The sequence below is a fragment of the Salvelinus alpinus genome, chromosome 9 (assembly GCF_045679555.1).
Source record: "Salvelinus alpinus chromosome 9, SLU_Salpinus.1, whole genome shotgun sequence".
In the NCBI taxonomy this organism is placed as follows: Eukaryota; Metazoa; Chordata; class Actinopteri; order Salmoniformes; family Salmonidae; genus Salvelinus; species Salvelinus alpinus.
Genome location: NC_092094.1, coordinates 81,685,053 through 81,707,746, shown reverse-complemented (window position 1 = coordinate 81,707,746; position 22,694 = coordinate 81,685,053). Strand labels below are relative to the sequence as shown.

At 41.6% G+C, this 22,694-nt stretch overlaps 1 pseudogene; it reads right to left on the bottom strand.

The window, feature by feature from the left end:
• Positions 1-3,884: 3,884 nt before the first annotated feature.
• LOC139530996 (abscission/NoCut checkpoint regulator-like) lies at positions 3,885-13,392 on the bottom strand (annotated as a pseudogene).
• Positions 13,393-22,694: the final 9,302 nt, after the last annotated feature.

The window sequence follows — 22,694 nt, the reverse complement described above, 5'->3', positions numbered from 1 at the left end:
TAGCTCAGCTGAAAACTGTTGTCCTGATTAAAGAAGCAATAGAACTGGCCTTCTTCAGACTAGTTGAGTATCTGGAGCGTCAGCATGTGGGTTCGATTACAGGCTCAAAATGGCCAGAAACAAAGCACTTTCTTCTGAAACTCGTCAGTCTATTCTTTTTCTGAGAAATAAAGGCTATTCCATGCGAGAAATTGCCAAGAAACTGAAGATCTCATCAACGCTGTGTACTACTCCCTTCACAGAACAGAGCAAACTGTCTCTAACCAGAATAGAAAGAGAACTGGGAGGCCCCGGTGCACAACTGAACAAGAGGACAAGTACATTAGAGTGTCTAGTTTGAGAAACAGATGCCTCACAAGTCCTCAACTGGCAGCTTCATTAAATAGTACCCGCAAAACACCAGTCTCAACGTCAACAGTGAAGAGGCGACTCCGGGATGCTGGCCTTCTAGGCAGAGTTCCTCTGTCCAGTGTCTGTGTTCTTTTCATTGGCCAGTCTGGGATATGAATTTTCTTTGCAACCCTGGTCATTATGGCCAAACAGTTCTATTTAAAAAAAAAATCAGACCAGAGGACATTTCTCCAAAAAGTACGATCTTTGTCCCCGTGTGCAGTTGCAAACCATAGTCTGGCTTTTTTATGGCGGTTTTGGAGCAGTGGCTTCTTCCTTGCTGAGCGGCCTTTCAGTTTATGTCGATATAGGACTCGTTTTACTGTGGATACCCGTTTCCTCCTGCATCTTCACAAGGTCCTTTGCTGTTGTTCTGGGATTGATATGCACTTTTCGCACCAAAGTACCTTCATCTCTAGGAGACAGAACGCGTCTCCTTCCTGAGCGGTATGACGGCTGCGTGGTCCCATGGTGTTTATACTTGCATAATATTGTTTGTACAGATGAACGTGGTACCTTCAGGCGTTTGGAAATTGCTCCCAAGGATGAACCAGACTTGTGGAGGTCTACAATTTTCTTTCTGAGGTCTTGGCTGATTTCTTTTGATTTTCCCATGATGTCAAGCAAAGAGGCACTGAGTTTGAAGGTAGGCCTTGAAATACATCCACAGGTACCCCTCCAATTGACTCAAATTATGTCAATTAGCCGATCAGAAGCTTCTAAAGGCATGAAACTTTCTGGAATTTTCCAAGCTGTTTAAAGGCACAGTCAACTTAGTGTATGTAAACGTCTGACCCACTGGAATTGTGATACAGTGAATTATAAGTGAAATAATCTGTCTGTGAACAATTTTTGGAAAAATTACTTGTGACATTACTTGTGTCATGCACAAAGTAGATGTCCTAACAAACCTGACAAAACTATAGTTTGTTAACAAGAAATTTGTGGAGTGGTTGAAAAACGAGTTTTAATGACGCCAACCTAAGTGTATGCAAACTTCCGACTTCAACTTATATATACAGTGGGGAGAACAAGTATTTGATACACTGCCGATTTTGCAGGGTTTCCTACTTACAAAGCATGTAGAGGTCTGTAATTTTTAATAAAAATCCAGAAAATCACATTGTATGATTTTTAAGTAATTAATTTGCATGACATAAATTTTATTGCATGACATAAGTATTTGATAACCTACCAACCAGTAAGAATTCCGGCTCTCACAGACCTGTTAGTTTTTCTTTAAGAAGCCCTCCTGTTCTCCACTCATTACCTGTATTAACTGCACCTGTTTGAACTCGTTACCTGTATAAAAGACACCTGTCCACACACTCAATCAAACAGACTCCAACCTCTCCACAATGGCCAAGACCAGAGAGCTGTGTAAGGACATCAGGGATAAAATTGTAGACCTGCACAAGGCTGGGATGGGCTACAGGACAATAGGCAAGCAGCTTGGTGAGAAGGCAACAACTGTTGGCGCAATTATTAGAAAATGGAAGAAGTTCAAGATGACGGTCAATCACCCTCGGTCTGGGGCTCCATGCAAGATCTCACCTCGTGGGGCATCAATGATCATGAGGAAGGTGAGGGATCAGCCCAGAACTACACGGCAGGACCTGGTCAATGACCTGAAGAGAGCTGGGACCACAGTCTCAAAGAAAACCATTAGTAACACACTACGCCGTCATGGATTAAAATCCTGCAGCGCACGCAAGGTCCACCTGCTCAAGCTAGCACATGTCCAGGCCCGTCTGAAGTTTGCCAATGACCATCTGGATGATCCAGAGGAGGAATGGGAGAAGGTAATGTGGTCTGATGAGACAAAAATAGAGCTTTTTGATCTAAACTCCACTCGCCGTGTTTGGAGGAAGAAGAAGGATGAGTACAACCCCAAGAACACCATCCCAACCGTGAAGCATGGAGGGGGAAACATCATTCTTTGGGGATGCTTTTCTGCAAAGGGGACAGGACGACTGCACCGTATTGAGGGGAGGATGGATGGGGCCATGTATCGCGAGATCTTGGCCAACAACCTCCTTCCCTCAGTAAGAGCATTGAAGATGGGTCGTGGCTGGGTCTTCCAGCATGACAACGACCCGAAACACACAGCCAGGGCAACTAAGGCCTCCCGGGTGGCGCAGTGGTCTAGGGCACTGCATCGCAGTGCTAGCTGCGCCACCAGAGTCTCTGGGTTCGCGCCCAGGCTCTGTCGCAGCCGGCCGCGACCGGGAGGTCCGTGGGACGACGTACAATTGGCATAGCGTCGTCCGGGTTAGGGAGGGTTTGGCCGGTAGGGATATCCTTGTCTCATCGCGCTCCAGCGACTCCTGTGGCGGGCCGGGCGCAGTGAGCGCTAACCAAGGGGGCCAGGTACACAGTGTTTCCTCCGACACATTGGTGCGGCTGGCTTCCGGGTTGGAGGCGCGCTGTGTTAAGAAGCAGTGCGGCTTGGTTGGGTTGTGCTTCGGAGGACGCATGGCTTTCGACCTTCGTCTCTCCCGAGCCCGTACGGGAGTTGTAGCGATGAGACAAGATAGTAATTACTAGTGATTGGATACCACGAGAATTGGGGAGAAAATGGGATAAAAATTATTTTTAAAAAAGAAAAAAGAAGCATCTCAAGGTCCTGGAGTGGCCTAGCCAGTCTCCAGACCTGAACCCAATAGAACATCTTTGGAGGGAGCTGAAAGTCCGTATTGCCCAGCGACAGCCCCGAAACCTGAAGGATCTGGAGAAGGTCTGTATGGAGGAGTGGGCCAAAATCCCTGCTGCAGTGTGTGCAAACCTGGTCAAGAACTACAGGAAACGTATGATCTCTGTAATTGTAAACAAAGGTTTCTGTACCAAATATTAAGTTCTGCTTTTCTGATGTATCAAATACTTATGCACTGTACATTTTACTTTACAAGCATTTCGCTACAACTGCAAAAACATCTGCTAAATGTGTATGCGACCAATAACATTTTACTTGAAATTTTCATTCTCACTTGTTAGTCTAAGTGTATTCTTTGTGAGGTATTGTCTAATTGAAACAAGGGACTTGATTGCAATGACAGCATATCAGCAACACAGATAACAAATGTAGCAAAAAGGTGGTCCATTATCTCTATCTGCATCCATTATGCCTGTCCATTTCCTGTCTGTGGTCATTGTGTGGGATAGAGAAGTTAGGTAAACAGAGGGGCCTCTATTTGGGTCTTAATGGACTAAACCCCTGGAGGTGAGATTCATTATGGCTCTCCAGATGACCCAGACAGTAATGCACCCTGATGAAACTGCATTCTGCCCCGCTCTCTGCCATATACTGACAGTAATCTAGTAAAGGTTTTCACTACAGAAACTCTCCTAAAAAAATTCCTCTCTCCAACCTTTCTGAAACTGTGGCTGTCCTAATGTGTGAGTGGAGAACCCCTAGAGGGGTATGACAAAAGAGTGACAGTGTTATATAGTTATGATATTAGTGGTGGGAGAAGTAGGGAACATAGCAAAAAAGCTATCAGAACAATCTTTTTTTTATTTGTTTAATCTCTCATAAACACATTGTTTACATCCCTTAGATCTACATTATACACAGCTACAGGAAAAACAACAATCCTGTCAGAGTCCCAGCCAAAGACTGATCATAACACAGACTATGCAGCCTGCCAAAAGAAAACAAAGCCTTCACTAATCCTTTTATACTGGCTCCTCTGTGAGCCTCTAGTGAGAAGCTGAGTTGTCTGGGACCGTACATCCTCCCAAATAAGCAAATTGTGTTTGTGCGACGTGCATGAGTCTGTGTTGTTACCAACTCAACATCTATCTCAGTATCATGACAGTAAATATGAAATCTGCAAGCCATTTCAAGTGCGCTACAATTGAGGTAGCACATCAAATTGCCCAGATTACTTTATTTAATTGGACCAAAATCCAAAGGGTTAGGATGGGTAATGCTAAAATACAATAATGTTAAACATTTTGTTAGAGTAAAATAGACTAACCTCACAAATTAAATGTAAATCAATATTGGCAATACAGTCCACAAGTAATTGACTGATATTGATTGGATTACTGATATGTGAATGTCAAGTGAATCTACAACACAGTTATGTAGCTAATCGCAAGCATTAAATTATGCTAATGCAACCCCATAATGTTATTCATAGTATAGCCATTTAGAAGAAATCTATAACTATACTTGACAGATTACTGTGTATTACACTAGATTAGCAACATAAATCAGGGTTTCTTCTTAGTCTCTTTGTAAGACAGGTACAGTGCATTTGTAAAGTATTCAGACCCCTCGAATTTTCCACATTTTGTTACGTTACAGCCTTATTCTAAAATAAATTGTATTTTTGCCCCTCATCAATCTACACACAATACTCCATAATGACAGTTTGGCAGGGCGGCCAGCTCTAGAAAGAGTTGGTTGTTCCAAACTGTTTCCATTTAAGAATGATGGAAGCCACTGTGTTCTTGGGGACCTTCAATGCTGCAGAAATGTTTTGGTACTCTTCCCCAAATCTATGCCTCGACACAATCCTGTCTCGGAGCTCTACGGACAATTCCTTAGACCTCATGGCTTGGTTTTTGCTCTAACATGCACTGTCAACTGTGGGACATTATATAGACAGGTGTGTGCCTTTCCAAATCATCTCCAATCAATTGAATTTACCACAGGTGAACTCTAATGAAATTGTAGAAACATCTCAAGGATGATCAATGGAAACAGGATGCAACTGAGCTCAATTTCGAGTCTCATAGGCAAAGCGTCTGAATAAATATGTAACATTTCTACAAACCTGTTTTTCGTTTTATCATTATGGGGTATTGTGTGTAGATTGAGGACATTTTTTTAATTAATCCATTTTAGAATAAGGCTGTAACGTAACAGAACTTGGAAAAATGGAAGGGGTCTGAATACTTTCCGAATGCACTGCAGGGTTGCAAAATTCTTGTAACATTCCAGAAATTCCCTGATTTTAGAGAAATCCTGGTTCGAGGATTACCGGATTTAATTGTTATTACCAGTGGCGGTAAACGTACCCAATTGTCATACTTAAGTAAAAGTAAAGATTAGGGATGCACGATATATCGGTAAACATATTGGAATCGACCGATATTAGTTAAAAATGCCAAAATCGTCATCGGCTTGATGTCTAGTTTAACGTCGATGTGCAAAACCGATGTCAAAGCTGACATGCATACCTATATAACTCAGGTAGATGACGTAATGCCGGCACAAAAAATATAGCGCTACACAGCATTCCTAACCTAGCCCACAATGTCTGCTGTGTGTATCGAGCAGTCATCAAGTCGAGCAGTCATTTGAAAGAGTAAGAAAATTTCAGCGAGACACCTCAAAGGCGAAATTCATTGCCCTTGAACAACAACCGTTCTGTCGTGGATGATCTTGGCTTTCGCCGACTGGTCGAGCACCGGTACACACTACCAAGTAGCTGCTATTTTTCAGATGTTGCCCTACCGGAGTTACACAGTATTGTTGAAACTCACATCTATGGGCGTCACTGCTATTAGCTTCACGAATGACATTTGGACCAGCGATGAGTCTGACAGCACAGTGTGTCGACGAGGATTTCGTACTGAGGAAAGCCGTATTGCATGCTCAAGAATGTGCTGGTTCTCATATCGCTGATGCCATTTCAATGGCATTTGAGAACGTGTTTGACACTTGGAAACATGAATACTCTTAGCTCAATTCAAACAACTGACTCGAGAAATAATCTCAACTGCATCTGCAGCAGACGTGATACTCTGTCAAGGCATTGAAATGCCTGCTCAAGAAAAATGCCAACACAGACCGTTAACTTGGAAAAGTACTCTACTAGAGGCTGTGAACAAGCGATTCGGTGACATTCTCTCTGAGCCTCTACTGTGTCGCCACCATGCTCGATGCTAGGTACAAGGACCGCTACTTCGATGCAGACAAGAAACAGGGTTTACGTGAAATGTTAAAGACATGGCTGGACAAGATGGAAATGGACAGTGACAATGCACACCGAGGAAGAGAGGCCACGGACAGACAGAGCTGAAACTTCACTGCTTGACATGTATGATGAAATCCTGGTTCAGACTGATGAAATGGAAAAGGAAACAGCACAGCAAGTAAGTGAAAGAAATAGGTATTTATTATGTTTTACTGTTAATGGGGACATACGTAAATGCCAACAAAATAACTTTTTGGTCAGTGTGTGTGAGTGTTTCAACTATTTAACTGTACTAGAATGCTTAAATGGCCGCTAAAATTTTAAACATTGGTTATCGGTATCATTTTTTTTGGCAAGGAAATATCTGATATCGGACAAAAATGTCATATCGGTGCATCCCTAGTAAAGATACTTTAATGGAAAATGTTTCAAGTACAAGTGAATGCCACCCAGTAAAATACTACTTGAGTAAAAGTACCGAAAGTAAAAGTATAAATAATTTGAAATGTCTTATATTAAGCAAACCAGACTGTACCATTGTCTTGTTTTTAAGATTTACGGATGTCTAGGAGCACACTTCAACATTTCGGACACCACTTACAAACAAAGCAAGTGTGTTTAGTGAGTCTGCCAGATCAGAGGCATGAATTAGAAAAAATGTCTGTCCTGCTAAGCATTCAAAATATAACAAGTACTTTAGGGTGTCAGGGAAAATGTATGGAGTAAAAAGTACATTATTTTCTTTAGGAATGTAGTGAAGTAAAAGTTGTCAAAAATATAAATAGTAAAGTACAGTACAGATACCCCAAAAAACGACTTAAGTAGTACTTTTAAACATTTTTATTTTTTTATTTTTTTTATTTTAATTTTTTACTTAAGTACTTTACACCACTGCTTATTCCCTCATAATTCCAGCAATCTCCCAACCAGGATTTCTGGAAAACCAGGGCACTTTGGGAAAGTTACTGGAATTTTGCAACCCTAAAGACAGGTAGTAGTGTTTGGATAAGCCTTCTCTTTGTAATCCTGCAGAATTCCAAGAATACTGTCCAGCCTCTTAAAAGGTATAGTACACATCTTTTAGAGTGACTCCAAGAAATATTGATGCCAGCCCCTGCAGTCTCACGTCGTCGTCCTCTTGTTTTTCTTACTTGCCGTGTAAATACTGTAGCTGTGCGGTGCTCTTTCCTGTCATACATATCATGGCACTCCTTGGGGAAACGGAGAGCAGATTGATAATTTAACATACTAAATACTTCATACATGTGCTGCTCTGCAGAATGGCAGAAGTTTATACAAGATTTATCTAGGTCATGTTTAAAAAAAAACATGACAAGCACACAGGGACGAACTTCACTTTCTTGTAAATCATTGCATAGATATGTGGCCATAGTAGTAGTAGTTGTATTAGTATTGTGCAGTACCTGAAGCAGCGGTTGCAGTAAAGATCCCCATCACAGGTGTGACAGAGGATGGAGGTGTCCTGGTTACAGATGCAGCACCAGGGAAGCTCATCCTCATCACTGTCTGAAGCCTGACTGGCCAGGGCAGCTGCTGGGGTCCTCGATGATGAACACGCTAGAACTGGTGTCTTAAACATAGATCAAACAAATATATACTTAATTGTGTGCTTTTACTGTCCGTTTTATTTGTGGGATTCTTTGGCTGTGTTTACACCGCCACCCTAAGAACTCAAATCTGATTTTATTTCAATATCTGATGTTTTTTTCTGACTGTCCTCACTAAGATTTTACATGTGACCCATATCCAATTTGTGCATTCACACTGATGTAGCCTTTGAAGTAGCACAGATGCAATGCACATTTACTGGCACTGTTTTGTTATTGGGAGTGGTTTTTATAGTAACATCAGGTTATGTGAAAAATAACACACACAAAAAACACGTAGGAGCAAAACAATATCTGATCTGAGCATCCAGACCCAGGTCGCATATGGAGGATCGGGATTGAGGTCCACATATGGAGGTGGTATGAATCGGAAGTCAAAATATCAGATTCCATGTGTTTTTTTTCCGTTTACACAATAGGGGCAAAATATGATAGGTATCAGACATGCAAATAATTGCCTAAAGACATGAATTGGGCTTCCTGTGTAAACACAGCCTTTGAAGTGTATGTGTTCAAAAAGGACTGCATAATTATTACCTGTTTCTTGTGGGCAGCTGTCATTTCTGTGTTCTTTGGGCCACTGTGCTCAGGAGGTATGTTGTAGCCACTGGCCTCATCCAATGCAGCTTATTCCGTGAGCTGGGAATGAGTTAAAAACAGCAGCCTCTTGTGGTTATGAAAAGTAGCACTATCTAAAATTAGGTTGGGATGCATCCCAACCAGAGTATGTGAGCGGAGTTGAGCGGTTGAAAGTCCTGCTCATAGCTCATGGAGTGGTGCTTGCTCACGGCTCCGGCACTCTATGTCCTTTCCTACTGCTCCACTAAAAACCACCCCAGGCACACAGGGGGGAAAAAACTCACTCTAAATTTTCTCCATTCATTAAAATCACAATTTAACCAACACCCATCTATTTTTGTGACTACCTGGACCTACCAATTGATTTTGAAGTATTGAAACCAAACCACATGGATTTGAATGAAAAGTAGTTGAATAAACATGAAAAGGTGAACGTATGAAGCAAACATAATTTCAAATAGGCTACATGTCATATTAAACAGCATATAAACACTCTAAATAGGTCAGGAGCCAGACAGGGAGCTTAAGAAAGAATGAAAATGTATTATTTAGGGTATATTATTTCAAGGCTATAGCCTACAAAGAAATACACAATAGGTTGGTAGGGACATAAAGCGTGCAGCATTTAAACCACATTTCGTTGTATTAAATCATTAGTCAATAAATTGCGCATATAGGCTGAGACTTACTTAGAATTAAATACAAATTAAACTAAAAATGACTTAAAAGTGCATTTGAATTCATTTTTAGAAGTCAATGGTGCTTGGCAAGGCGGCCAGCAGCGAAGAATATCTTCTCCACACTTGCAGAGCCACTGGGGATGCTAAACACCCCTTTGGCCACTCTTGCCAGGCAGAGATGCAGATTTTTATATATATGTAGGCCTAAAGGTTTTTAGGCAAAATAACCCAATCCAAACAGAAAGCTCATTGAACGTTGAAATATGCCAGGCCTAATGGACCACAACGATGGCCTATTGTATAGATAATAGAACAAAAATGAATGAATAGTTTGAGATCAGATTTTTTCTTTATAAATACTTTGCTACAATGACAGTTATCTACCCACCTCGTTCCTTTCTTTTAGCATGTGCACGTAGTAAGTACATCATCATACTTTGGGATAAATTTATTTTCAGATTCCACAATGATTCTTTAGTTGTGGACACTACATCACCACACTCCCTGTCTTGCTCTTGGTCCTCATCTTTTTAAGTCACCTTGATTTAGCACCTGTGTGTTTCATCAGTTTCTTTATGAAAATATTTAGTGAACTCCATGACAGTAGCTAAAGCAAAGGGCTATAGCAGCACACAAGTAGACTACAAATGCATGCTGGGCCTGGCATGCCCTGAGCTTGTGAAGTGAGCACTACTGGAGCGAAATTGGAGCGGGCGAGAAGGCCGACGCTCCAGCCATTGGGAATCTCGCTCCACACTCCAGTCAAATTGGGCACGCTCCACTCCTAGCTCTGCTCACATACTCTGATTGCCACCATGGGTAGGAATGTAAAAGAACAAAGGCTCCTTTGAGATAGTGCATTTTCAAAGTAGGTTCTTCTTTTAGTTACGGACTTTTTTCAGTATCCTCGTCATGGCCTCTTCCTCAGTCTTGTCCTCGCTGTCAAGGTGTTGGAAGTCCTCCATGGTGTCTGAAACACAACACGACAGAACACTGTTACAGCACAACATTAGAAAACATGTCACAACACATATGACATCACCTGGTTGTTGGGTGTCTATGGCAATTTCCTCTAACAAATGAGTGATCAGATCATTGGCTGGTGTACCTGCACAGAGCCACAAAACTAACTTACTGCAACAATCGGGCTTCATTAAATGTTTTAATTTTAAATGTAACCTTTATTTAACTAGGCAAGTCAGTTAAAAACAAATTCTTATTCACAATGACGGCCTACACCAGCCAAACCCGGACGATGCTGGGCCAATTGTGCGCCGCCTTATGGGACTCCCAATCACGGCCGGTTGTGATAGTCTGGATTCGAACCAAGGTGTCTGTAGTGACGCCTCTATCATTGAGATGCAGTGCCTTAGACCACTGCGCCACTCTGGAGTCCAGACCTCCAGACCTGAAGGATTTGGATTCAGCATGAATATGAGGTCAAACAGCGGCAACACAGCAAGTTTTAGTCTAATATGTGTACTCTAAAGCTAGGACTCACAGGTGGAGGGGCTTGGGAGGGAGGAGGTCTTCCCTGTAACAAGGCTGCCAGGCGGTCCTCCATCTCCCCTGCAAAGGGCACAGGCTCGATGGGAGCCTTCAAAGGCAGCCAGACGAGATTCAATAACTTTTTCTGACGGGATGGACTCCAAACAAAAGGTGGGCACAGGTATACGTTCAGGTATCAGTAAAGATATAGCCTATTGGTACATAGTGTGTTAAGACAGTGCTCAGTGCTGCTGAGTGTTCACTTCGTTTAGTGTCAGTTTGTTTATTGTCAGTTTGTCCTTTATTTAAAGGGGGAGATCAAGCTGTTATAGGCCTATTTCTATTTTGCCCTGTTTATCAAAAGTGTTGGGAAAACTTGTCAATAATCAACTGACTGGCTTTCTTGATGTCTATAGTATTCTCTCGGGTATGCAATCTGGTTTCCGCTCAGGTTATGGATGTGTCACTGCAACCTCAATGATGTCACCAATTGCCCTTGATTCTAAGCAATATTGTGCTGCTATTCCATTCCATTCTTGTGGGCCAGCTAAGGAGTATTGCTGTCTCTGGCCTGGTTTGCTAACTACCTCTCTCAAAGAGTGCAGTGTATGAAGTCAGAAAATCTGCTGTCTCAGCCACTGCCTGTCACCAAGGGAGTACCCCAAGGCTCACTCCTAGGCCCCACGCCATTCTCAATTTACATCATCGACATAGCTCAGGCAGTAGGAAGCTCTCTCATCCATTTATATGCAGATGATACAGTCTTATACTCAGCTGGCCCCTCCCGGACTTTGTGTTAAATGCTCTACAACAAAGCTTTCTTAGTGTCCAACAAGCTTTCTCTACACTTAACCTTGTTCTGAACACCTGTAAAACAAAGGCCATTTAGTTTGGTAAGAAGAATGCCCCTCTCCCCACAGGTGTGATTACTACCTCTGAGGGTTTAGAGATTTCACCTCATACAGTACTTGGGAGCATGGCTAGACGGTGCACTGTCCCTTCTCACAGCACATATCAAATCTGCAGGCTAAAGTTCAATCTAGACTTGGTTTCCTCTATCGTAATCGCTCCTCTTTCACCCCAGCTGCCAAACTAACCCTGATTCAGATGACCATCCATATAGATCGGCAGGTAATGGTGCTCTCGAGCGGCTAGATGCTAGATGCAGACCTCATCCTCCACATACAACACCCGTTCTGCCAGTCACATTCTGTTAAAGGTCCCCAAAGCACACACATCCCTGTGACGCTCCTCTTTTCAGTTCGCTGCAGCTAGCGACTGGAACGAGCTGCAACAAACACTCAAACTGGACAGTTTAATCTCAATCTCTTCATTCAAAGACTCAATCATGGACACTCTTACTGACAGTTGTGGCTGCTTGTGTGATGTATTGTTGTCTCTACCTTCTTGCCCTTTGTGCTGTCTGTGCCCAATAATGTTTGTACCATGTTGTGTTCCTACCATGTTGTTGTTATGTTGTGTAGCTACCATGCTGTGTTGTCATGTGTTGCTGCCTTGATATGTTGTTGTCTTGGGTCTCTCTTTATGTAGTGTTGTGTTGTCTCTCTTGTTGTGATGTGTGTTTGTCCTATATTTATATTGTATTTATTTTTAATCCCAGGCCCCTGTCCCCACAGGAGGCCTTTTGCCTTTTGGTAGGCTGTCATTGTAAATAAGAATTTGTTCTTAACTGACTTTCCTAGTTAAATAAAGGTTAAATAAAAAATAAATCAATAAACTTATTAACCCATCTGTACTCATTTTTTTTTGTAGTTTCCAGGAGAGGACCATCTTGACCCATTATTTTGGTTTTCTCCAGTGACTAAACATTATTCAGTGAGCAAGCAAAACCAGTCCATCAAATATCATGATTACTGCATAGTCCTACTGCTTTCGTGCAAAGCTACATCATAACTCCACCGTGCGAGATTCACATGACATTGCTTGCAGACCTTCTGCTGGGTGTTACCAAAGCTAGGCAAAACTGCGTTGAAAGTCAGGCAATCCGAGCAGTTGGGCAGTTCTTACTGCCCAACTGTAAAGAATGACACTCAAAACATAAAACAAGACGTTTAAACCTGTACCAGATGATTTGACAATGACATGAAGTAAAAAAATATATATATATATATATTTCACCTTTATTTAACCAGGTAGGCTAGTTGAGAACAAGATCTCATTTACAACTGCGACCTGGCCAAGATAAAGCAAAGCAGTTCGACACATACAACAACACAGTTACACATGGAATAAAAATATCCAACTACAAAAACGTAAAAGGAGTAGGGTAGGGGGCACAAACAAACCTCCTTCCTGAAGAGAGTGAACTTTGATGAACAACAATAACAACGGTTGTCCATTTTGCCGCATTTAGTAATTATATTTATGTTTCTAAGACATCGCTCACTGTCTGTACCGGAAGTTGTTGGTATAGTCAGTGAGCGCTCAGGAGCCATATGACATGGTAAATGTAGTCCTAATGTTGAAACGTAAGGGTACTTTTGGGATACGGGGTGGAGTATTATATTTGAGTGGTTTTAGAGTCCGCCGTAAATAATTGACATTTGATAAAAAATTGTTTTCATTTTTCAAACTCGTTTCTTGTTTAGGATTACACGTTTGAACACGTCATTGGGCTTGACCATCCAATCAGCGTTGTCCAAATTTTCTCACGGTTCCGTTCAAAATATACAGAGGAAGTGAAATTATGCTGCATTCAGAACAACTGGGAAATCGAAAAAACACGAGGTTAAATCATGACGTCAGTGATCTTTAGGTCGTAAAGTCTGAGCTCTAGGGAGAGACCTGAGTTCCCGAAATTCATGACCATTCAAATCGATTTTTCCCAGTCGGAACGATTCTTTTCTCCGAGTTCCCAGGTGTATTGAACGTACTGAAGTAGGAAGTCTGAGATTTCCGAGTTTCCAGTTGTTTTGAACGCGACATGAGCAACCAGCAGGAAAAAGGACAAGACGTAGTGTTATTGAACTATGGCAAAACAAAAATAGTTGTAAATGAAATATATAGCTATTTACTAAACAGGGTAAGATCTCTTTGATATAACGTTAGCCTAATACAATTTGTAAACCCAGCTTTGTAGTAACGTTAACTAGCTACTATGGCTAATAATGCTAACGTTAGCTAGCTGTTTTATGTTGTGTAGCTAACTTGCTACTGAAGCTAGCTAGTTAAGTGCTTTTGCAAAAATGCTATAATATCGGAGACCGCAAGGTTTACAAATATCCGCTGTCGAAAACCAAATGCAAGTCTAAAATCAAGTGGAGAATGTCTTGCTTTTTTTTTTTTACAGTGGACAAATTGCCTGATTGAGCTGATGAGAAGGTAATAATCATTTCAACGTCATAGGCGAAGGTATACATTACAAAGATCTATATATAACTAACCCAATATAGTTAATCGGTGTCGTTTACAATGGGAATAAATGAAGCAAGTAGGTGGGCAAAGTGAAGAACGTGCTAGCGAGATCCTATTGGCATGTAGCAAGTATTTGCATAAATGTCCTGTGACGTGTGTGCACAAACTCAATTCGACATTGCACTCCTAAACAATGCAATTTAAAACTTTGGCAAAGCTTCAAGTCTATAAAACCTATTGCACTGTGTTCGTAACAGATGCTAGATTTGGGAACAGAAATGTAATGATCAGATGTTTCATCAATGAGAAAATTATCAGAATGTCTGCCCAGATTCACCCAAATTGTGTTCGAATACTCATACTAACTGTACTATTTGTGACTAAATTGAGTATGTAGTATTCTTATTGGTCATAGTATGGATATAGTTAGTAAGCCAAAAGTTCCAGGATGTCAAACTAAATTCGCCAAAATATGTCAACACCCAGCGTTGAATATGGTGTCATTAAATTGTTGCCAGCAGCAGTCTCCAACTTTTTGGATAACATGAAAACAGCCTAACCAGCTCTGCTAGGGCGAGCAAAATGGTCGGAGTGAGGTGTCATTTGTGTCTGGAAGTTAAAAAAAAAAAAAAAAAAGGTGTCTGGAAGTAGCTAGCCAACGACGTTAGCCAGTTAGCTAGGGTGCTTGACTGCCGTTGTGAGTCGGATTAACCCTACTCCTTGGCCAGAGCGTCATGAACGCTCCGAGAGCGAAACGCTCTGAATTTGCGAACGGATAATCTGACAACGCTCTGAATTTACGAATGCCAGAGGGCACTCCAGTTACACTGGACACATGAAACACTTTTTTTCTGATAACTAGTTCATTGCATCTGCCGTGGAGCCCAGTTTCATAATATGACCATATTTCCCAGCTGCTTGCCATCGTTTTGAAGTAATCGCAAAAAAACGCCTTATTTTAGGGCATTTTTCACCCTGCCAACTCCTATTAGTTCTATTGAGCACCAACTCGCCTTCCGAACGTTCTATTCCCAGTTTATTGTTCTATGTCACAATGCCTGCTTCGCTATTGTTGGCAATGAGACCTGCTCACATTGTTTATAGTTCAAATGTGAACAACAACAAAAAATTACTCATGGAACTCTGAGGTCGTTCCATTGTTTCCTGTAGGGGAAATATAGGCATGTCTGTCTATTTCGCCAAATATCTCGCAATGTGTATATTTCGATTTTTTTTTCAAGTCGGACGTCATTTTAATCATGAGACTCTCCTCTTTATAACTATGTAAGTCTGGGCAGCGAGCTCGGATGTCATCAAATGCTAGCCCCAAAATACTTTTTGCCCTTGGAACACTGAGCTCCCCCCATTGTTTTCCTATGGATATTTCGCCAAATGTCTCACAATGTGTATATTTAGATTTTTTTCAAGTCGGGCACCATTTTATTCAGGAGAATTTCCTCTGTTATTATGTTAGACTGGGCAGCGAGCTCATTTGTCATCGATCACTAGACCAGAAATAGTCAGTGTTCATTTTTCCCCTACAACTACCACAGTTGACACCATTGAGGTGCGGATGTTTACTTCTACACAAGTCGTTTTTTTCCAGTTTCGTCCGGCTAACAGATTGTAATTGTAAAATAAAAAGGGATAAATTTTTTGGTGCCATTTAGGCGAAATGGAATTCTAAGCATCACTCTAGTCAAAACAGGCGCTGCGAAAATTTGATTCCATTAATTTGCTATGGCCTCGTGCTAGTGTTCCAGCTTAGCCAACGTCCTTTTGCTGTTTTTTAGCCTTGGGTGAATTTTGACTCATTCTATTGTCCAGCCTACTCCAGATTGAATTTACGAACACACCCGAAGTCATAAAATGTATAGCAAGACTGAGGTTGCATAGCAACAGCATCAACTTCCGGCAGACAGGCGAAGCGCTAGTACACTCAACTGAAAGGATGTTTGTTTACAGTATACTAAAATGAATTTATAGTATGTAGTGTATATACTCATTAAGTATGTAGTATACAGTGTTACTATGGGTATTCGAACACAGCTCTAGTTTCATCCTCTCACACTACCCCCAACTGGACTTCCTCTCACTACCATATTTGGGTGCGAGAAAACGTTCCAAGGGATGCTTCAGCTTTATAGCCCATGTGACTTGTCTGGGTTACCTTTTCTGTCTGTGTCATAGCCTTAACTGGTGGTAACTTGTGGAATAGACACTGACTGGAATGCAGTTTTAACCAATCAGCATCCAGAATTAAACCCACCCATTGTGTAATGCGTGACACCTTGCTTGCTACTTGCTTTGTAAAGCATTACAAGTTGTCCAAGATGTCATTGAGTGGCTTTACATTGTTTGTGTTTGTCTGAACATCAGACTGTTAGCATAGTTACCAGCTGGCATGTCTTCACTGACATTTTCTACCTCTTCCTGACCCAGTGTGTAATACCCACATGTTTCAAGCAGACAACCGTAGTCCCTGTGCCCAAGAACACCAAGGTAACCTGTCTAAATGACTGTCGCCCATAGCACTCACATCTGTAGCCATGAAATGCTTTGAAAGGATGGTCATGGCACACATCAACACCATACACCCTGGACCCACTCCAATTCGCATTCCGCCCCAACAAATCAAATCAAACTTTATTTGTCACGTGCCGAATACAGCAAGTGTAGACCTTATAGGGAAATGCTTACTTACAAGCCCTTAACCAACAGTGCAGTTCAAGAAGAGTTAAGAAAATATTTACCAAATAAACTAAAGTAAAAAATTATAAAAAGTAACACTAACATAACAATAACGAGGCTATATACAGGGGGTACCGGTACCGAGTCAGTGTGCGGGGGTACAGGTTAGAGGTCATTTGTACATGTAGGTAGGGGTGAAGTGACTGCGTAGATAATAAACAGTGAGTAGCAGCAGTGTACAAAACAAATGGAAGGGGGGGTCAATGTAATAGGCCCAACAGTGGTCTAAACAGTCGCCTTGGGATCTTTGATGAGAACAAGGCTGCCAGTGCTGGACCCTCTGAACCAAAGTTGGAATCTTGGATGGCCACACCCCCATCGAGATCTAAGGAGAATGAGAAATGGAGCAACGCAAAGGTATGAGACACGCAGTAATGGGACTTTTTATGTGATGACATGGTGATGTGACCATTTGTAAGCAAATTTATTTGACATCATTTGTGTGTGCTCAATTGTAGATGCCTATGAAGTCCAGGTTTGGTCACAGTGTTGTGGCTCCGCCCAGCAAGCCAAACTTCCAGCCCTTTGTGGAGGAGTCGGATCAGCCTCCAGCCATGTAAGTGTTCACTGAGATCATCTTATTTTGCTGCCCTCATTCATTTAACTTTTCTCTCATAACTGAATGAATTAATGCCTGTGGCATCCCAAAGCAAATATCTGTTTTTCTATTTAAAGAAATGTAGATCTAGCAATAAATGATTTTTAAACGGGGTGACTAAAACCCAGCAGTAACCCCAAGGTGTATTCATGTGGCATCGTTTGTGTCTTCTCCAGTTGTGTTCTTAAGGTTTTAGTTATTTGTTCTGGCACCTTCCTCCAGGACACTGTAAGATCAACCCAGCAGTGAATTTGGTGTTGTTTGCACAAAAGCCCTGCAGGGATGAGACTCCTCTGAAGTGACTGCAGCAACAGCAACATCAGCAGCAGGAAGAGGGGAAAGCTCAGAAGCAGAGCATGTATTGCAAGGACCTGTTGCTCAGTGTCGCCTCCGAGTTCTGCTTTTAGGAACTGAGGGCAGAAAGCTACCACCAGAAGAAGGCCTTGGAGTCAGGGGGCAGTGTCAAGGAAGAGCAAGGCGGCTCTGGTCTTCCAAACTGACACCTTTCCACCTGGACATTGACATGACATTTCCATGTTCAGATTGTTTTGTATATAGAAGGTAGCAGACTGTCAGTATCATCAGTTATGTCTTTGTTGTCTTTCGTCATGTATGTATTTTACTGTTTGTGATGTGTATATATAAACTGCAGTTGGTACGACATAGGTCTCACCAGTCATAGCCATAGATCACTATCTAGGCTCTGGGCCACACAGTATCCCAGAGGGAAAAATCATCTAATGTAATTGGATTGAAAAGAGTTGTGTGAGAAAATGGTGCTATGATTTGAGAACTGAAATACTGGTGGTTGTTGTTACTGCATATCCTTGGATATTCTGCAATAATTGGCAGTTGAGACTGTTCTGTATATTTTTTTTTTAATGGCAATTCACTACAAAACCGTATTCTACATTTTACATTCATTCCACTAATCCATTATGTTTGGAAAAGGGCTTTAGATAACATGCCATGTTCCGTCTGGTTCCTCTCTCCATTATTTCTTTGTCTTCTTCACGTTACCTCTTAGGAATTCAACTTTCAGTACACCACGTGGTGAAGGCAGGGTGTACCAGGGTGTACTTGTCCATGACAAGGCTCAATTCACATTATAGCTGTCACTGCTGTATATATTGGTAAAAATGTCCCCCCAAGGCCATGTGGTGATAGTGTTAAATAAATGTGAAATAATGGTGATGACTCCTGTGATAATCTTTGCCTGATTAACTGGAGCCTGTCGTATAAGTCACTATCAGTAGAGGGCATGCAAGAGGAGCTCTGGATGGGAGAGGCACTGCAGACCACGAAGTTCAAATATGGGTTACTTTGCATGTTTTTCATCTGATAATGTTATTTGAACCTCATTGAATATGAGAGCAAAGGGTATACTGCTCTACACATGTTCTTGCTGAAAGCTAAAGTTGTAAATAACAAGAAACGAGCTGCACCATAAACTATCTCAGTTCACCATATTTAATGCAGCCACTTGGATATCTTAATTATTCAAATGTAATTATTCCATTCTCTAACTGGAGGGTGTTCTGTTGTATTTTTCTGTTATGAAAACTGCCAACAATGATATAGCTACTTGAAGTATTGTATTACAGCCAGAATCTTTATCGTTAACTGCTGGGCCCGGTTTCCCAAAAGCATCTTAAGGCTAAGTTCATCGTTAGAACCATTAAGCTAAATGGTTCGAACAATGTTTCTAACGGAGCTCAATGGTTCTAACGATGAACTTAACCTTAAGATGCTTCTGGGAAACCGGGACTAGATTTTCTTAATTGTTGTCCAATGAGGTTCAGTCGGTCCCCACTGGTATAGTTAACAATAAGGCCAGAGGGGGTGTGGTTGATGGCCAATACAGCACTTAGTCGTGGTATTATGGCCATGTACCACTAGGGCTGCACATTTTGGGGAATATTCAGAGGTGGAAACTTTCTGTGGGAATAAATGGAAATATATGCAAATTAATATTAATACAATTTAAATGTAGAGGTTTTTTGCATTGGATATATTTACCATATCATATGGAGACAGAAACATTTGACCTTATCATAAGTAGACATATTTACAAATGATTAAATCCTATCAATAGAAATGTTTAAAAACGATTTAGTTACGAATTGAACTTTATTTAAATAGGTTGACTCTTCACATGGGATGATTTCACTGAACAACAATATAAAGGGAATATGTCAAATGTGAAATGATAGTCTAGAAACTAAAGCTTTGATTCTCTTCCTCTTCTCCCTGGACCTCCTCAATGTCCACCTCTTGAACAGACTCTGAGGCCTCATCTTCACTGTCACTTTCCAACCTTGTTAAGGATGGCTCGTTGTCAGGCTCAAAAACCCTCAAATTTGCCAGGATGGCTACCAATTTTTCAACCCATGTATTGGTCAGCCTGTTGCGTGCTTTGGTGTGTGTTCCCAAACAAGTCCCTTACACCAGGTGGCTGATGAGATATGTTGGCACGACTGCCATATTGCATCTCCATCCCAAAGCCCTTGCTTGGAAGTGTACTTCGACCAGACTGCCAAGAACATTGCCCTCATCCATGCCAAGGTGGCGAGACACGGTAGTGATGACAACATAGGTCTTGTTGATCTCTGCCCCAGACAGGATGCTCTTGCCAGCATACTTGGAGTCCAACATGTACGCTGCGGCGTGTATGGGTTTCAGGCAGAAGTCTTCACGCTTTTTGATGTATTTCAGAACTGCAGTTTCCTCAGCTTGGAGCAACAGTGAAGTGGGCAGGGCAGTATGGATTACTTCTCTTACATCTGCAAGCAGAGTCTGAACATCAGACAGGATGGCATTGTCTCTCTCATTCCGTGCAATGGCTACTGTTATAGTTTTCAGGAGTTTCAGGCTGCTTACCACTCTCCAAAAATACATCATCCAGGAGGATCCTCTTGATGGGGCTGTCCATATCGGCAGACTGTGATATGGCCATTTCTTGGAGAGACTCTTTCCCCTCCAGGAGACTGTCAAACATGATGACAACACCACCCCAACGGGTGTTGCTGGGCAGCTTCAATGTGGTGATATTATTCTTCTCGCTTTGCTTGGTGAGGTAGATTGCTGATATAACTTGATGACCCTTCACATACCTAACCATTTGCTTGGCTCTCTTGTAGAGTGTATCCATTGTTTTCAGTGCCATGATGTCCTTGAGGAGCAGATTCAACCCATGAGCAGCACAGCCAATGGGTGTGATGTGTGGGTAGGACTCCTCCACATTAGACCAAGCAGCCTTCATGTTCGCAGCATTGCCTGTCACCAGTGCAAATACCTTCTGTAGTCCAAGGTCACTGCTTTCAGCTCATCTCCAATGTAGACCGGTGTGTCTGTTGTCCCTTGTGTCTGTGCTCTTGTAGAATACTGGTTGAGGGGTGGAGATGATGTAGTTAATTATTCCTTGCCCACGAACATTCGACCACCCACCAGAGATGATTGCAATACAGTCTGCTTTCTCTATGATTTGCTTGACCTTCACTTGAACTCTGTTGAACTCTGCATCCAGCAAATAAGTAGATAAAGCATGTCTGATTGGACGGGTGTATGCTGGGCGAAGAACATTCAGAAATCTCTTCCAATACACATTGCCTGTGAGCATCAGAGGTGAACGAGTTGCATACACAGCTCGAGCAAGACATTCATCAACATTTCTCTGACTACGTTCCTCCATTGAGTCAAAAGAACTTCTAATTTCAGGAGGACCATGAGCTGTTGCTATCGATAAGGTGCTGATTCATCCTTTTCACCTCGAATAGAAGTAGATGGACTTTTGTCAGAGGTTGCTTGTTGTGAGCGCTGAGGGAACTTTATGCACTTGGCCAGATGATTCTGCATCTTTGTTGCATTCTTCACATATGATTTGGCTCAGTATTTGCAAATGTACACAGCTTTTCCTTCTACATTATCTGCAGTGAAATGTCTCCACACATCAGATACTGCCTGTGGCGTTTTCCTGTGAAGATTAGAAGAAAAAAATCGCAAATACAATTCCATGTACAGATAAATAGCTAAGCAGTTAGATTAAACAACTCCTTTCTGAGATAAATGTTTTAAAATGAAACATGTATGGAAACAGGTGAATTAACACTCCTCAGTTAGCAGGCTCAAGCAAGCTAAAACCCACATGGTAGCAAAAACTAACTAGCAGAAGTTGTTAACAAGTTAGAAATGATTTAAACACACTTTGCTGTAGCCTACTATTTACTAGTTAACAAAAAATAATGTATGTCATGTAAAATATATTCACCCCACCCAGTATTGTAATCAAAACTTACCAGAAAGCATGTAGTCGTTGGCTAAGACCGTGTAGTAGTGTTGACTCAATAGCATCTCATTAGTGTGCAAGATCTTGAGAATCAGCTGTACATGTGATGGAGGAGTGCACTGCACATGTGATGGAAGAATGCAGAGGGTTTAACCAAAATATGCCACAAGACCTATAATTACCTTATGTGTATCCCACAAAAAAGGTTCACTGTTAAGCTAACTTTTTTCATGAATTTAAGCAAAATTCCCCAAATTCCAGGGCATAACTTCCCATGGATTTTTTTAAATCTACACACAATACCCCATAAGTGAAAACAGGCTTTCAGAAATTTTGGGAAATGTATAAAAAATATAAAACAGAAATACCTTATTTACTTATGGATTCAGACCCTTTGCTATGAGACTAGAAATTGAGCTCAGGTGCATCCTGTTTCCATTGATCATCCTTGAGATGTTTCTACAACTTGATTGGAGTCCACCTGTGGTAAATTCAATTGATTGGACATGATTTGGAAAGGCACACACCTGTATATACAGTGGGGAGAACATGTATTTGAAACACTGCCGATTTTGCAGGTTTTCCTACTTACAAAGCATGTAGAGGTCTGTAATTTTTATCATAGGTACACTTCAACTGTGAGAGACGGAATCTAAAACAAAAATCCAGAAAATCGCATTGTATGATTTTTAAGTAATTAATTTGCATTTTATTGCATGACATAAGTATTTGATACATCAGAAAAGCAGAACTTAATATCTGGTACAGAAACCTTTGTTTGCAATTACAGAGATCATACGTTTCCTGTAGTTCTTGACCAGGTTTGCACACACTGCAGCAGGGATTTTGGCTCACTCCTCCATACAGACCTTCTCAGATCCTTCAGGTTTTGGGGCTGTCGCTGGGCAATACGGACTTTCAGCTCCCTCCAAAGATGTTCTATTGGGTTCAGGTCTGGAGACTGGCTAGGCTACTCCAGGACCTTGAGAT